Source organism: Miscanthus floridulus, chromosome 19 (assembly GCF_019320115.1).
Source record: "Miscanthus floridulus cultivar M001 chromosome 19, ASM1932011v1, whole genome shotgun sequence".
Lineage (NCBI taxonomy): Eukaryota > Viridiplantae > Streptophyta > Magnoliopsida > Poales > Poaceae > Miscanthus > Miscanthus floridulus.
Window position 1 is genome coordinate 34,141,708 of NC_089598.1, and position 17,709 is coordinate 34,159,416.

Consider the following 17,709-nt stretch of genomic DNA (forward strand, 5'->3'; position numbering starts at 1 on the left):
TTAATGAAGCTCATTCTACAAGATACTCCATTCATCCGGGTAGCAACAAAATGTATCATGATCTGAGAAAGAGATATTGGTGGACCAAAATGAAAATAGAAATAGCTCAATATGTGGCCAAGTGTGATATTTGCCAGAGAGTCAAAGCAGTTCATATGAAGACTGCAGGTCCATTACATTCGTTGCCAGTTCCATCTTGGAAGTGGGAAGATATTTGTATGGACTTCATAGTAGGATTGCCTAGGACATCTGCAGGCTACAATTCAATATGGGTTATTGTTGATCGTCTAACCAAAATAGCTCATTTCTTGCCAGTCAGAGATAAATATCGAGCGGAGCAGTATGCAAAGATTTTTCTTGATAGAATTTTCAGTCTGCATGGGGCACCCAAGACCATTGTCTCTGATAGAGGGTCATTGTTCATATCCAAGTTTTGGAAAAGTCTACATGAGTCTTTAGGAACTAAACTTATCCATAGTTCTACTTATCATCCGCAAACAGACAGACAGACTGAAAGGGTAAATCAAATTCTTGAAGATATGTTAAGAGCATGTGTTCTTTCCTTTGGTGTTAAATGGGATGAATGCCTTCCCTTAGCTGAATTCTCATATAACAACAGCCATCAAGAGAACATTAAAATGGCACCGTTCGAAGCACTGTATGGCCGTAGGTGCCAAACACCTTTAAATTGGTCAGAATCTGGAGAACGTTGGTTCTTTGGACCAGATGTGGTCAAGGAAGCTGAAGAGAAAGTTAAACTCATACAAGCCAATATGAAGGTAGCTCAATCCCGACAGAAAAGCTATGCTGATAAGAGGAGACGACCGCTAGAATTCAAAGTGGGAGATTATGTCTACCTCAAGGTATCACCGATGAAAGGAGTTCATTGATTTGGGATTCGGGGAAAGTTGGCACCCCGTTATGTAGGTCCTTTTCAGATCCAACAACGATGTGGACCAGTCGCCTATCGCGTCAAGCTACCAGATCACATGTCAGCGGTACATGATATCTTTCATGTGTCTCAGTTAAAGAAGTGTCTTCAAGTACCTGACCAAGAAATCGACTTTGGTGATGTAGAACTAGAACCTGATTTGACTTATGCCAAGTACCCCATTAGAGTCTTAGATCAGAAAGATCGAGTCACTCGTAGACGTACAATCAAGTTCTACAAAGTACAATGGAATCAACACACGGAAGATGAAGCTACTTGGGAGTCCGAGGATTACTTAGAAGAGAACTTTCCTGACTTCTTCGCTTCTATCTAGTTGCAATACCTTGTCTACATTGTAACTTGTCTTGCTGTTAATAGAATGGAAAACCCCCTCACTAGCCTTTTGAATAAAGTTATGATGTGTTAGCTTGACACATTTCCTTTTCCATTATTTAGCCTTAAGTTTTAAATCTCGGGACAAGATTTCTTTAAGGGGGAAGGGTTGTAACACCTCTGGTGTTTTGACCTAATACTAAAATTTGACATGTCATCATGTGCATTGCAACGCATTCATATAGTATAAAGTTTTGAATGCATTCACTAAATAAGGTTTATTTCATAATGTTGTTATTTCATGTGATGTGTTTCAAAAACCCTAAATACAGATCATGACCACAAGGGTTAAATTTCATGTGATCATGAGAGGTCATATGTCCTTTGACTCAAATAATCCTAATGGGCCATGTTACTGGTCAAAAATCAAAATCTAAGTGAAAGGAAGACAAATCAAATTTGAATTCATATTCAAATTATATAAGTCCTTTTTGCCCCTTTTTACTAATTCAAAATCCATGAGGAATTTGGGGTTGAGGCAAAAAGCAAAGTTGGAGATTATTTTATAAGGATCAACGTTGGTATTCAAAGTTTTTCAAGTTTACATACAAAATTTGGAGTAATTTTGAAATGATTCAAATGCTTAAATGCACCCCAAATTCAAATTTCAAAATGGAGGCAGAATTTGAAAATGTTCCTAGAAGCAAAGTTGTAGAGTTTGAAAAATTGAACAACTTTCATTTTTGGAGATTTTCAACTTCTTTAGAAAATTTCTGAGTAATTTGAGAAATGAATGCAGTGGCAGTTCTGTAATTATTTCAAAACTTCACCTCCACCTCTCTGCTTGCCGCCGGCGCCACGCGGAGGTCACCGCCGATCGGGTTTCACCGCTTTCATGCGCAGTGACACGACCAAACCTCCATGGCGTGTTCGCCTGTGTGCTGTCATCACCGTACGCCCTCCATCTTGCTATAAATAGGAGTACGTTGTCGTCAATCGGAGTTTTCTGTTGACTGTTCGCCGCTGGTGACATTGCCGCGATCGCCCAATTCATCCTCGTCGGACCACCTCAAGCCAATTGCGTTGGCCAGCAGCGCCGCCTCACCCTGCCGCTCATTCCTGACCTGCTCGCCTCGCTTCTAGCCGATCAGCACCGCCGCGCGACGTCATCTTCTTCGGAGCCGGCCGAAGCTCCGCCGCGACCCACCTCACCGTGGCCAGGGCGATTCAATACGTCTCCGCCTGCACCAAGTACATCATCGTGATCATGGTGAGCTCCTGAGCGTGATGCTCACTCTTCTTTTGACTCTACTGCACCGTAGCACTAGCTACATCGACCGCCATCGGGTCCGAGCCGCCATGGCCGGAGTAGAGTTCTATCCGGTGTGCCCTTTGCTGTTCTGAGGATTGGGATATATTCGCGACATGGTGTAGATCATGTAGGTGCAGTCCGTCTCACCGGAGAGTCACCACCGGTGCATTTTGCTGGCCGGACCTAGCCGCGCCGCCGTGTCTTGTTCCCTGTCGCTGACGCGTGGGGTCAGTCTGTCAGTGAGAAGGGAGAAGAAGAACAGTGACAATTGTTATTTTCTAATTTTGAATAGTGCAGTAATTTTGCAATTTTGTAGGAATTTATTTACACATCCAAAAATTCTGAAAATTTTTGTGGAGCTTCTGTACATGTTCTAGTATGATTTAAAAATTTGAAACTTGAAATTTGAATAAATTTTGAATGTTCAAATATTCAGTCCATTAATTGAAAAATGCAATTTCCATGATTTTTGTAAGTCACTATATAACTCCAAAAATTATGAAATTTGTTTTGGTACACTAATTTGTCATGAGGAAGCTTACATAAAAATTTGAGCTTAATTGGACAAAGTTTATTTTATACCTAATGTAGACTTAATTATTTAATTAATTATTCATTTAATTAATGTTTAATCAATTAGGATTTGTTTGACTTTAGAATTGATTGTTGACCTTGGGTCATTAACTTATAATGATCCTTAGTACCTTAATTAGTATTTGAACTAATATCTAATTTGTAATTAGTAAATCTTAATGATATTTCATGTGATAACAAAAGTCATTAACAAGTTAACTCGTCGAAACCCTAAGTGTTGATTAGTCTTGGATCTTGTTTTGGTCATGTTTTGTGACTAGTAGGGTTCCAAGATCCATTAGGTCAAGTCACATGTGTGGTTCTTAATGATAGGGTTACAGGTTGGTTTTGTTGGCTTGCAACTGTACCGTGAAATAAAATCCATTGCGGGTGTTTTTACATTTCATGTGTCGTGAAAGCATCATGTTTACATTATCATCATGTTAAAGCATATGTTATCATTTCGTGTAGAACCCGAGAACGAAGCGATTCTAGTTGAGCAAGTTCTGGAAGAATCCCCGGTTGTCACGGGATTTGATAATTGTGGTACTAATCCAGAACCGGAAATCGTCAACGAAGGCAAGCCCCGGTTTATGCAGTAAGCCCTTATCTTGTTTACTTTGAAAAGTTTATCACCTATGTTATTTATTGCATTAAGTTGTTTAATTCAAATGTTACCTACTTGATGCATTACCTACCTTGATAATTGTTTACCATCCTTGAAGATGTTTTCGTTTATAAAGGCGTAGTGTGCTTAGTATGCTTTATGGTAGGCTTTCAAAGTAAAAGTTTTGGTACAATCAAAGATGGCATACTGGCCAAAGAAAGAACGAATGTAGGATGAATTAGAGACTAGCCGGGTGACTTATCTTGAATGTTGGGTAATGTTACCGACTATGTCGCTTAAAGGCCACTCATTGTGGATCTTCTGAACAAGACACTTTGTAGTACTGGTCACATACTCCGGTAAGCCTACTTTGGTTAATCCGATACTAAGATGAATGCCCGCGCACTGGGAGTGGAGAGATGGCGGGAGTAGCGTGTACCCTCGTGGCTGGAATGTGGCCGGATTTGAGGTGTGCTGTGCTCTCGGGTGGCGTGGAGACGGCTTAGTATAGGAGGATCCTGTAGCGAGGTTGATATATGCAAGATTAAGTTCTACATATGTCGTGTGATAAGGAATCCCCAGCTGGGACTTGAATCAATTCGAATTGCCGGTGCTCCGCGGATATGGAGACTCGATTCATTATAGAAGCAATGCAGGACTGGTGAAATACTAATATATGAGAAAAGAATGGAATGAGAAGGAATGAAATATGGGAAATGTACATTTAGTTTGAGATAAAGAACAAAAAGGACTTAGGGGTAAAATTTGAGAATAGGATAAATATAGTAAGCTTTTGGCAAAGGACTTGAATTTCGCTACCTCCTTACCTTGTCCCAAACCCCTGCATCTCTATAGTCTTACACCCCGTTACGTCGGGTTAGTCTTGTTGAGTACTTTTGTACTCAGGGTTTGTTAACACTTGTTGTAGGTGAGTCGCATGCGCAGGCTTGTTTTGGTCCCTGCTGCATGTCGGTGTTTGAAGTCAACGATGATGAGGAATAATGAATGGCCTCTGGACAAGGCGTTAGTTTGTATGATAAATAAAGTTAATGTAATATTATCCCGCCACTATGGTTGTATAACACTTATGGTATTGTAAGTTTGAAAACAACTGGTTTGTAATTATGTTATCTTAAGACTTCCGCTATCTTTTACTCTGGTATATATTTGAATAAACTGTTGTAATCTGCAATGACTGTGATTGGGATCCTGTTTGAAAAGAGAAACGTGGATGATTCGGGTTTCCCGAGGACACCCGACAGACCTGTTGAGTTGTTGGGAACTCGTGTACGCTATCCGAGGTCTGTTAAGACAACAATAGGTGCATGTGGGCCCGATTCCTTAGGAGGTTCTGCCACACTTTGTACACCCTTGATGTTGTGTATGGGGCCCATGTTGGAAATGGCCATGATCTTTTTGGGGTTGGCCTCGATGCCGTGCTTGGACATAATGTATCCTAGCAGCTTCCCCTTTGGAACCCCAAAAACACATTTCTCGAGATTCAATCTGATGTTGAACCTTCAGAGGTTCACGAATGTTGCGGCCAAGTTTGCGATTAGGTCGCAAGCTTGTGCCATTTTGACACCTATGTCATCAACATAGACGGCGATTGTTGGTTTTGGCTGCTTGGCTCGATCAGGCTGATCAAGTGGGTTGATTTGGTCGGTGAAGCATTGCTACATGCACCTTTGGTAGGTGGCGCCAGCATTCCTCAAGCCAAAAGGCATGGTTACGTAGCAGTACGAACCATATGGGGTGATGAACAAGGTTGCGAGCTGATCGGACTCTTTCATCACGATCTGGTGATAGCCTGAGTAGGCATCCAGAAAGGAGAGGATCTTGCAACCCAAGGTGGAGTCGACTATTTGGTCTATGTGTGGCAAAGGAAAATTATCCTTTGGACACGCCTTGTTGAGGCCAGTATAATCAACGCACATTCTCCATTTTCCAGTCTTCTTTTTAGCAAGAACGGGATTGGCAAGCTAGTCGGAGTGGAATACCTCTCTGATGAATCTAGCTGCTAGGAGTTTGGTGATCTCTTCGCCTATGGCCCTACGCCTCTCATCGTCAAAGCGGTGTAGGCATTGCTTAGCAGGCTTTGAGCCCAGAATGAGACATAGTGCATGCTCGGTGGCATCCCATGGTATGTCTAGCATGTCAGATGGCTTCCAAGCGAAGACATCATGATTGGCACATAGGAAGTCGATGAGCTCACATTCCTATTTGGCTGGGATCTGGGTCCTGATCCGCACTGTCTTGGTTGGGTCAGTGGGGTCGATTCCCACTGCCTTGGTTTCCTTGAGCAGCTAGAAGGCCATCGAGGAGGTTGGTTTGTTGTAGTCTAGGACTGCTGGGGTCGATGACTCCCTGAGCCGTGAGAGCTAGGATGAGTTGACGACCACGGTGGCGAGCTCAAAATGCTCACGATCGCATGTGAAGGCGTGCGAGAAGGCGCTGCTCACGGTGATGATGTTGTTCGGTCCCGGCATCTTCAGCTTGAGGTAGGTGTAGTTGGGGATCACCATGAATTTGGTGTAGCATGGCCGCCCCAAGATGGTGTGGTAGGACCCTAGAAAGTCCACCACTTCGAAGGTGAGGACCTTCGAGCTGAAGTTGGCTCAGTTGCCAAATGTGACGGGTAGATCGATCTGCCCAAGTGGGTATGCCTACGCTCCCAGGATCACCCCGTGGAAGGGAGAGCCCGCTAGGTGGAGTTCCGACTGAGGGATGCGCATCGTGTTGAGGGTGTCTTCGTAAAGGATGTTGAGGCCACTGCCTCCATCCATCAGCACCTTGGTGAGGCACTTCTTGCAGATGATGGGGTCAATGACGAGCGGGTAGCATCCTGGCCTCGTGATGTGGGAGGGATGATCCCTTTGATCGAAGGTGATCGGAGATTCCAACCAGCTGAGGAAGGAGGGGATGGCCGTCTCGGCATCGCATGCCTCCCTATAGCGCACCTTGTGCTGGCGTTTGGACCAGATGGTGTCGAATCTGCCAAAGATCATGATGCATTCCTTAGGGTCGGGGAAGCTATATCTATCATTGCCCGCCGTGCCTCCTCTCTTAGCTACCGCCTCTTTGCCGTCTCCTTCTTTTGGCCCGCCGGCCTATCAGAGGAAATGATTGAGGAGCTCGTAGTCCTTGTAGAGGTGTTTGACGAGGTAGGCGTGGTTGGTGCACGGGCTATCCATGAGCTTGTTGAAGTGGTCAGGCAGTCCCTATTGGGGCTGCTTGCCCATGCAATCAGCTATGGCGACCAACGTGGTGTTGTCCGGTCGGCGCCGATCCTTTTTGTTTTTCTTGCCCCTCTGTGTGGAGGGGCCCTTGTCTTAGTCCGCACGCTTGGCCTTGCCTTTGTCCTGGCCTCCATTGAAGATCGCTCCGACCACCTCCTCGCTGGAGGCATGGTTAGTGGTGACGTCGAGTAGGTCGCGGGTTGTATGGGGCTTTAGGTAGCCAAGCTTATGGATCAGGGACTCACAGGTCGTCCCGAAGAGGAATGCGCTGATGATGTCCGCGTCAACGACATCAGGGAGGGAGTTGCATCGTTGGGAGAACCTACGGATGTAATCCCGCAGGGACTTGTTGGGCTCCTGCTGGCAGCTCTTGAAGTCCCAAGAGTTACCAGGGCAGACATACATCCCCTGGAAATTTCTGACAAAAACCCTCTTGAGGTCCACCCAGTCACGGATGCTGTTGTGTGGGAGAAATTCAAGCCATGCTCGAACATGTTCCCCCACGCAGATGGGGAGATATTGAATGATGAAAAGGTCATCATCCACCCCTCCTGCTCGGTAGACGAGCCAGAAATCTTCGAGCCAAATACCAGGGTTCATCTCCTCGGTGTACTTGGTGATGTTGGTGGGCGATCGGAAGTGCTGTGGGAATGGCACTCTCCGGATATGCCGGCCAAAGGCCTATGGTCCTGGGCCCTCAGGGCTAGGACTCTGGTCATCTGGTCGGCGACCATGCCTGGGGCGCGTTTAACCGCTCCCCTTGATGGTTCGGCTGAGACCCGTGTCGGTTGTTGATGCCTCTCGGTGGACGTCATCATCATGCCGGGCCTGATGCTAGTTGCTAATGACGCTGTGAGTGTCTTGGTGCGGATCGGGCCGTTCGCGTACCGACGGTCGGTGTAGAGCAGATGCCAGGTCGGACCACGGCGCTGCCACTGCCTCCTAAGCTGCGCTCAGCGACTGTAGCGGTGAGCGGATGGAGCGATCCGTCTGGCGCATTCCCACTCCCCCAGTGGGGAGAGAGGGCACGTGTCGGAGTCGTGATGCGGAGCTTTCCGCTTGTTGAACGGCGGTGGCTTCTACCAGCGCCCGAAGGTTCTAGTAGACCGCCCGCTCCTGGGGGTCGATGGGCTCGGGAACGCCGCGCCGAAGCATTGCCATAGCGGTGATGTTCTAGCTAGCTCGAGCGAACTATGGGGGGTCATTCCCCTCGTTCATGATATCGCGTTGGACCTAGCGGGCGCGACCCCGGGCGCCACCCGCCAGGTCATGCGCATGGGGTGCAATGTGCTGCACCAAGTGCGCCAACGCAGGCGACGGCTGGTTCTACCACCATCGTCGTAGTTTCTCGGCATGCTCTTGCGCAAGCATGAGGGCCCCCGCACATGGGTCCAGAGGGGTGTGAGTCTGCATGGACTCTGCAACCACCGACGGCTGCCCCAGGGCGTTCGCCATAGCGCACTGCCAGGACGGATGGTGGCTAGGTGCCACATCGCCGATGCTAGAGCCGTCGCTCTCAACCTCATCATCCAGGAGTTTGTGGAGAGTGGTGGGAGCATAGCTCGCCATTCTCACGAATTCGGATGTGAGAGGGGGCGGCGCCAATGTCCTTTGGAGCCCTCGAGTGCACGCGTCCGTGGGAGACGCGAGGCCATAGGGGAACCGGTCGTACAGTGTTTGCGGTGCGGAAAATGCAGTCCCTCCAGATAATTGGCGGGAGATAGTAAACAGGGAGTAAATAACATTATGCACATTACTCACAGCGGGGTTTGAGCAGAGAGTTTGCTTGGAATGAAGCGCAGATGCCTCGTCGTTGAAGTCGTCGTGCGTTCCAGAGCCGATGGAGGGCGCCCCTCCGACGGGCGCCAGAACGAGTGCCTCCTCGCGGAGGTGTAGTACGTCGAGCCGGTCGGCGACGAAGTCCAGTCTTCCAAAGAGGAAGGCATGGGATGGCTCAAAGACGGGTGGAATCAACATCCCAACAGGTGGAAGTGCGGGAACCTCTAGTGAGCCGAAGCGAGTCGTATTGCTTGAGCCCGCCATGGCAAAGGTGGCAGAAAAGTGGGCCATCCGATGACCAAAAAGTGTTGAACGTATAGCGTCTTCCCCACAGACGGCGCCAACTGTCGGTGCAGAAAGTGACAATTAGCCTAAATGGCAAATGATGTGGCAACTAACATTTTGCATTATTATTTTTATTTAGAATCAACCCAATTAGCCTAAATGTTTTTTAGCCTAGCTAGAAATTGGCTTTTTTTATTGTGGCCCAACATCACAGTCCAATCCTATATTGTGGACTGGTCCATTTTAAAAAGAGTTTGTCTACAGCATAACCAAGTGTTTTCAAGCACCCTCAACACACGAATTTTTATATCGTTGGATCTACATCCATTGGATGGGATTAATACAGTAAGGAAAATATGTAAAAAACAAAAAAATATTTGTCGGTGCAGAAAGTGATCAACACGTAAATATTTGTAGTTTTGTCGTACGTTGTGATCGGAGGTGGCCTAACACTCAATGACACAGTGTTTATACTGGTTCAGGCAACGTGCCCTACGTCCAGTTTAAGTCGGTCGGTGACTTTATTCCTGAGCCAGGTGCTCGAAGTTTGTAGTGGTACGGTCCTCGGTATTGCGGTTGACTTGAGTGCGCTTCCTTACTTTCTCCGTCTGTTTCCTGGTCCTTACCGAGCGGGCGTCCCCGGTCGGTTGGTCCCAGTCGGCTCTGATTGTGCTAGTCGGAGGGAGCTGTAAGCAGGGGTTCGGTGCATTCCCGGTCGGAGTCAGAAGTGGTGTTTGGTCAGGCCTTCCGGTCGGAGAGGCCATCCGGAGGCGGGCTAGAGACCGAAGCGAGCGCTCCGGTCGGAGAGGTAGGCCGGAGTCGGAAGCGGGAGTCGTTCCTCCTCGGCCAGGCCTTCCGGTCGGAGATTGGATCGTCATTCTAGCCTGTCGTCTAGGTATTTGGGTCGGCCCATGAGTTGCGCGTTGCTCGCAACGTTGTCTGTTGAGCCGAGCCTTTGTTGGAAAGACGGTCCATGAGGGACCCCGGGTTTATGAACCCGACAATATGACTACCACCATTAGATTGAAATCCAACGGTCACCTTGTGCAGCTTTAGTTTAGACGACGGTTATTGCATATATTTTATGTTAAAATTGCAGTTTTAGTTTGTTGCAATTTCTGTTGATATAATCTGTAATTTTTTAATCCAGTTATAAAAAACCCGATAGATAAAACTACAAACCTGACAAAATCTAATATATGTCGACACAAAGACAATTCACAGGTCACATTTTTTTCTATAGTTAAGACAAGAACAAAAGAATTAATATATATGTTGACACAAAGCCAATTAAGAAGTCATAATTTTTTTCTATAGTTAGATAAGGACAAAAAATTAATATATATGTTGACACAAAGACAATTAACAAGTCACATTTTTTCTATAGTTAGACAAGGACAAAAAAATAATATATATGTTGACACAAAGATAATTAACCCGTCATAATTTTTTCTATAGTTAGACAAGGGCAAAAAATTAATATATTATAACACAAAGACAATTAATAAATTATAAACAAATCACATGAGAATAAATACATTTTGAACATTGGCACTAAAGAGTGGGCCCTACACATCAAAACAGATCCAAACAGATCACAGCATATCTTATCTGAGTGAGTCCTACACACTGCATTCATGATCCCAACCGCATAACTCATCTAATCGAGTGGTCAAAAAAATCGGGTGACACCGACGGCTAAAACAACCGAAAGTGATTTAATATTTCTGTTTTAAAAATCATCACATATAATAAACCACATAACCCCAATTACATAATTATAATGACCATACATAATTATAATGACTAAATAATGTTTCAGCCCATACAAAATCACATGTTCCAGCCATGCATCATACAACAGAATACAAGTTCCAGCCATGTTTCCATACAAAAGCACAAGAAAAGCATGAAAACAAAATAGTTGTTATACTTCCGGCCACCAAACAAGTTCCAGCCGACTGTAGCCAGCAGCCAGCAGCCAGCAGCCAGCAACCAAGTTCCAGCCACCGCGGTACTAGCAGCCACGTTCCAGCTGATGATGACATGAAAATAAGAACCAAAAAAAAATGGATCAAGAATGACCATGAACAGACTGCTCCTGCCGGTCTTTGGGAAGATGATCCCCTAATCTACCATCCACTTGACGTAGTGTAGTAGTTGCTTCACCGCAGCCCAGTGATCCTCTCTGGGATCCTCCATGAAGACTGACGTAGCCCATGGCGAACGCAATGTCCGGCCTCTTGTGGACTAGGTAGTGCAGACCACCGATGATGCTCCAGTAGAGTGTTGCATCCACCTTCGCTGCGGTGGAGAAGTCCTTAGGATAAAATTCAAGTTTTAACAAATCATTGTTGGAGAAGTCCTTAGCATAAAATTCAGTCAATCTACGTATCTTCCGTGCATCAAAAGAAGCAAAGGAGTTGGAACGACTGAAGGCTGCCATACAAGAGAGTAGCTCCATATTGATCTTATCAAACCGATTATCAAGCTCTTGACTAATTTGATCAATGACACCAATGTATACTTCTCTTCTGAAATGGTCATCATTTGTTTGGTTTCGGGCACGGGCATACCGCGCTGATTTTTCATAAGGCACATAAGCACCATCCATAGCAGGAACTTCAACACCATGTTTAATACAAAAAGAAGTGACCTTCTGAAGAAAATTATCCCAACCATTAGACCTCAACTCCTGCATTATGCTCTTTGCCATATTAACAAGTGAGATTGCATTAAGAATATCTTGATCCCTTCTCTGCAAGCACTCGGATAACTCATTTGTGTATCCAAGAATAACATACATTAAGTGCACAAAGAAAACAAACTCAAAGGTTTCAAATGCTCCAAGCACAAAATGTATCTTTGTCCAATCTTCCTTATATGCAATATCATCACCAAGTTCAATGAGCACATCATGGATTGAGAAATATATAGTGATGATGCTACATATAGTTTTGTAATGAGAGCCCCACCGAGTGTCACCAGACCTAGTCAAACCCATCTCTTGATTTAATCCCCTCCCTGTTTGAAGCTCACCACACTCTAGTGCTTTCTTAACATTCTCAAGCATTGCATTTCGAAGCATATCGTGACGCTTGCAAGAAAACCCACCAATGTTCAACAAGATAGATACTTGATCAAAAAAGTCTTGCAGTCAGTATTTCCCTTGGCAACAGTGACAAGAACTAGTTAGAGTTGATGTGCAAAGCAATGAATATAATAAGCAGAAGGTGATTCTTGCATGATTAAAGTTTTGAGCCCTTTAATTTCTCCTTTCATATTGCTAGCCCCATCATAACCTTGGCCTCTAATCTGCTGCAGACTCAATCCATTAATAACAAGTAAACCTTCAATTGCTTTCTTAAGTGACAAAGAGGTAGTATCATCTACATGAACAACTCCAATGAAGTGCTCACATGGCCTTCCAAGTTTATCAACATAACGCAAGCAAAGAGCTAGTTGTTCTTTATGTGATATATCACTAGACTCATCAGCTAGAATTGCATAGGGCTCATCACCAAGTTCCCCAATTATTTTCTTTCTAGTTTCTATGGCACAACAATGAATAATTTCCTTTTGTATGTTTGGGCTAGTCAAAGTGCAATTACCTGGTGCATTGTTCAAGACATACTTGTTCACTTCTTCACTATTTCCTGCAAGAAACTTCAAAAGTTCAATGAAGTTGCCTCTATTGCTAGACTCTTCACTTTCATCATGTCCACGGAATGCCAATCCTTGATGCAAAAGAAACTTGATACATCTAAGTGAATATGTCAATCTTTTCTTGTAAAGACGAAGCTCCTCCTCACTCCACTTGTCAATGTGATAATCAATTGCAACCTTGGGATTAATAAAACCAATGTACCTCTCTTGAGCTGCTTTATGTGCCCTAGAACCACAATGTTTAAGAAGTGCTGTGTTTCCTATATTCCAATTATTCCATCCATCAACCACAAAAGTATTTGACCCACTGCCCTTCTTGAACAAGTAGCATATGAAGCAAAATGCAGAATCCTTCTTGACACTATATTCAAGCCACTCATAATTATACAACCATTGTATACTGAATCGATGAGGTACACCTCCAATGTTTCGGTATGGAAAATCATGTATATAAGGTTTGCAAGCACCTTTAGTAATATATGCTCTACGGATTGCATCTTGGTCATTAACATGATAATTTTCAATGGGTAGCCTTTCACCTGGATCATATGGAAGGCAATTGATGTCATACACCGGCGGCTTTGATGTGGGGGTGGCGGTGATGCTAGCGGGGGCGAGGGCAAAGGATCTGCAATTTCTTCAACTTGTACTCTATCTTCTTCTTGATTGTGCTCTTCCACAATACTTTGATCCAGAGTCGGAGGTGGGTCAGGGTTCAAAGCAATAGCAGCCGCCTTCTTTGCTGCATTCTGAAAAAGCGATCGAATGTCTCCGTTTCTCTTCATAATTCAACTATTCAAGAGTTCTGAAAATTTTAAAAAAAACTCACCAATTAGCAAAACTAATGAACGGATGCCTAGAACTGAGGAAGGGTGGAGACTGGAGAACTGGAGATGGACGGGGAGGAACGAGGATCACCTGTCACCTGATCGCCGATCGGCTGCCTGGTGCCGCAATGCCGATCCGCGAAGGCCGAAGGGCGATGGCGGCATCCGTGATAGGCTCGTGGAGAGAATGCTCCGCGGCTGCGAGCTAAGTCTGGCGATCCGACTCCCTCCCGAGTCCCGGCCTCCCTGGACAGTTCGACGTCTGCCAATCCAACTCCCCCTGCGAGCTAGGCCGACCCATCGAGCACGAGCGCGCATTTACGCCGCACTCACGTACTACGGACGCCGCACTCACGTACTATGAACAGGACAGCTTGTTTTTTCATTTTTTCTATTATGTTTGACTGATGGGCGGGCCACAGGGTGGTCGGCGGACCACCCAGACCACCCACTGGATCCGCCACTGAACAGACAACAATAGCATTTATAAATTATTTACATGCCATGAAACCATTAGAAAGCATTGCTAATCTTGCATATTTGCATAACAGTAAGAAAGTTGAAAGTTGAAACATATAACTCATTGATCTAAGCACATATGCAGTACATTGATAGAAATACAATCATTGACATCATTAGAGAAACATATTTTTTTTAAATTATAATAGTTCTGTATTTTATGATGATCAACCATTATCGCGATCTATCGTCACAAAGCCCATGCAAAGTATACTATGACAATGTTTATTATGACAGAGACACAGGTTGGTCGTAAACAGTTGTCATCTTGTGAACAGTCATCATAAACAACATCTGTTTGTGATAGATAGGTACTCTGTCATCTGGCAATCATCACAGAAGCCCATATTTCTCGTAGTGTGTTGAAGACAGCTCCCAGCGCAATTGAGGGTAGCGTTGGCAGCTCGAGCCCTATTTGTTTCGGCCGTAGGTGAGAACGACGTGAGACCAACGTGCTCTAGCACACGGTGGAGGCAATGGTCGGGGGCGAACCAGAACTGTCATAGACTCACAAGATTGAAGAAAATCTCATGGCATGTGAGAAGATATGACCGTCCAAAAATAGGCTAGGAGTATGATAGGTTTTCTTTCTCTACAACATGGTACCTCAAGTGTCTTCAATGGGCCAAGTCTCCCCTTAGAAGAGGTCCAACCGGTAGCTAGAGTAGTGTCATGTGAAATCTAACTCCATCAAGGGGTCACCTATAATAGCCATAGCCTATATAAGTGCCCAAAGGGCATCAGGGCAAGGGACCTCTCCTCCTACTCATTTCCACTTGTTCAAAACTGTAGTATGTCAATTATCCACCACCGTGCTCTCTTCTCCCTCCCTCTCTCTTATTCAGAACTGTCAGTTCCAACATAATGGACATGGAAACATATTCTCCAAGATATTCAATTATTTGAGTATTCATGTTCATAAAAGTTTTGTTTAGTTAAATATTTATCACTACTAGAAAAAAAACCTTTAGATACGTTTCATTTGTTATGTTTTTGTAAGCATGTTTACACCTCAAGTGGTTCTTATACTAGACACGCTTGTTGACACGTTGAAGAAAAGTGTATCTAGGTTCTACAGCTAACATGGTTATTGACATGTTATAAAAAAATGTATCTATGTCTACAGTTAAACATGCTTCTTAACACATTTAAAAATGTATCAAAAGCTACGTGGCCTAGGCCCACAAATAACCTTGTCCGCCTTCTCTCCTAACTCCCTCAAATGTTGTAACTTCTCTCCCAACTCACCTCCTCAATGCCGCTGCCCGCAACATTAGAGCCGCTGCCGCTCGCTGATCTGGCAAGGGGCACCGGCCGACCGGTGGACCGCACCTCCTCCTAGATCTGCCCCCATTCGTTCCTCTCCAGTGGTCGCTACCTGTGGCAGAACCACCTGAGCTAATGCGCTCCCAAGAATACCTATCTACCATTAGACACCAAGTACCCAGGGGAGCACACAAATTCAGATTGTTCCATCGAGCACACCTAACGGGAGAACTCAAAAATCCACATCTTTCATCAGGATCATAAACAAGAGGATAAAGCTTACAACATTCTTTGCCATTTCTTACATCACTTTATTACAACATTAGAGTAAAGTTGAATGCAATAGCAGAAATTAAGCATATGATTAGAGTTACAGCGGAAACAAAGATTTATCTAATGACATGGTGAAGCATTAACGTAGTGGACATTTCTATACAAGATATGCTAGCAGATTTTACATCTTTTCTTATAAAAATCTTTAGTGAGGGTTATAACTAAACACTATGATCGTAGCATGAAAGGAATCCTCTCTGAGCCCACCAGAAGGTTTCTAAACACAAGAGTCTGCTCTAGTATCCACCTGCAACAGGGGGAATAAAACCCTGAGCACTCGATTATACTCAGCAAGACTTACCCGACAGGAGGAAAATAAAAGACTCCAAGGATATGCAAGGCTTATTTTGCTTGCTAGTTTATTGCATTTGCAGGAAGCACTACTAATGGTGTATCCTTATGTTTAAAGTTTTTAGCAGTTATTTTTAGTTAATTAGCTAATCATTCTAAGTAAGCACATAAGCTACTTTCAAGCATGTGGTGAGTAATCAGAATCATTTTACCATCTTTCATATTTCAGTTCTTACTACGGTGCTAGACCATAGCCAAGTCAGTACCATCTCAAAGAAATGGCGATTCGTGAATCAATGTATCCCAGCTAGGTACCCCGAAGCACACGCCTCACTTGTGCCCTAGGCACAAATAAGACCAACCCGTTCTACTCATGTCATGGGGTCTAGGTCCCCGTCCAAACTTGAACTCCAAGCCCCCAACACCTGAGATCCAGTCTCAGCATGGTGCTTAGACCTCCACCTAGTACCCAACCCTAAAAGCCGGTCTAGAAACAGCCGGAACCCATAACAAGAGAGTAACAAGTCTTCCCGCTCTCATAAGCAAGTATGTGCTCAGGATAATAAGTATGTGACCTGACTACCATCAACAGCAACGGACGGTCCTCAATCGACTCAGGCGGGACAAATGCAACCGGAGCCTCGCTCAGATGCCTAACCAAGTACAAATCCAATGTACAATTCCGTCCGGTCTCCAATTATCATCCATATATATTCCATGTAATAGTAATATGATAATAACAGCAATAATATATTTTCTATCTCTCGTGAGTGACAGGTAATCACCCGACTTCTACCGGGGTCCTATAGCATAGCAGCTACACGATCATACCATACTAGTAAGACTCATAGGATAAGGATATATATATATATATATATATATATATATATATATATATATATATATATATATATATATATATATGCAAGTGGGTTTCATTCAACTCCTTAAAACTTAATGCACAAGTATAAAATAAAGTGTAAAATAATAGGGGTTATGCACTGGGGCTTGTCTGGGTAAGATATAACCAAAAGTTAGCACTCCATCATGGTGGCACGATCATCAAGGCACCATCTTTTTTGCTTCTCCGGTCGACTCCACGATCCATATTATTCCTATTATGATATACGTGGATGTAACGTAGAGACATAATTAATCAACAGCAACCGCAACTCTTAAAATACGTTTATGCCTCTCACGCTAATGAGCTAGCTCTAATGACTAACGTACTAGGCCACGTATTCATGTTGTCGAATAAGGAGTTATTTCCCAACAAGTGTTTTAGCTTTAGACTTTCAGGTGTTTCTTTATTTCAATGATTATATATATATATATATATATATATATATATATATATATATATATATATATATATATATATATATTCGAACTAGGGCTCCTTAGCTATCTTAGCAAGCCACTTATTATGGAGCTACAAAAATTACAGTGAGCACCTAATAATATTATGAAATTACTGTGAAATTTTTAGAGCCAACACTATTACCAATTTATTACACAATTTTATGTCTTAACAATATTAAGCATCACAATTCAATTAGATAACTCCTGAAAATACTATGAAACTATGTGAACAAGATATATTAATAGATAGATCATGATTTTAGGAACCTAAGAAAATTAGTGTCATAATTTTTGGACACCGATATGATTTTACATTAAGTCTACAAGTTTAGCTCAGAAATTAAATTATAAAAGCATTAACTAATTCCTAAGAAAAAGGAAAACGA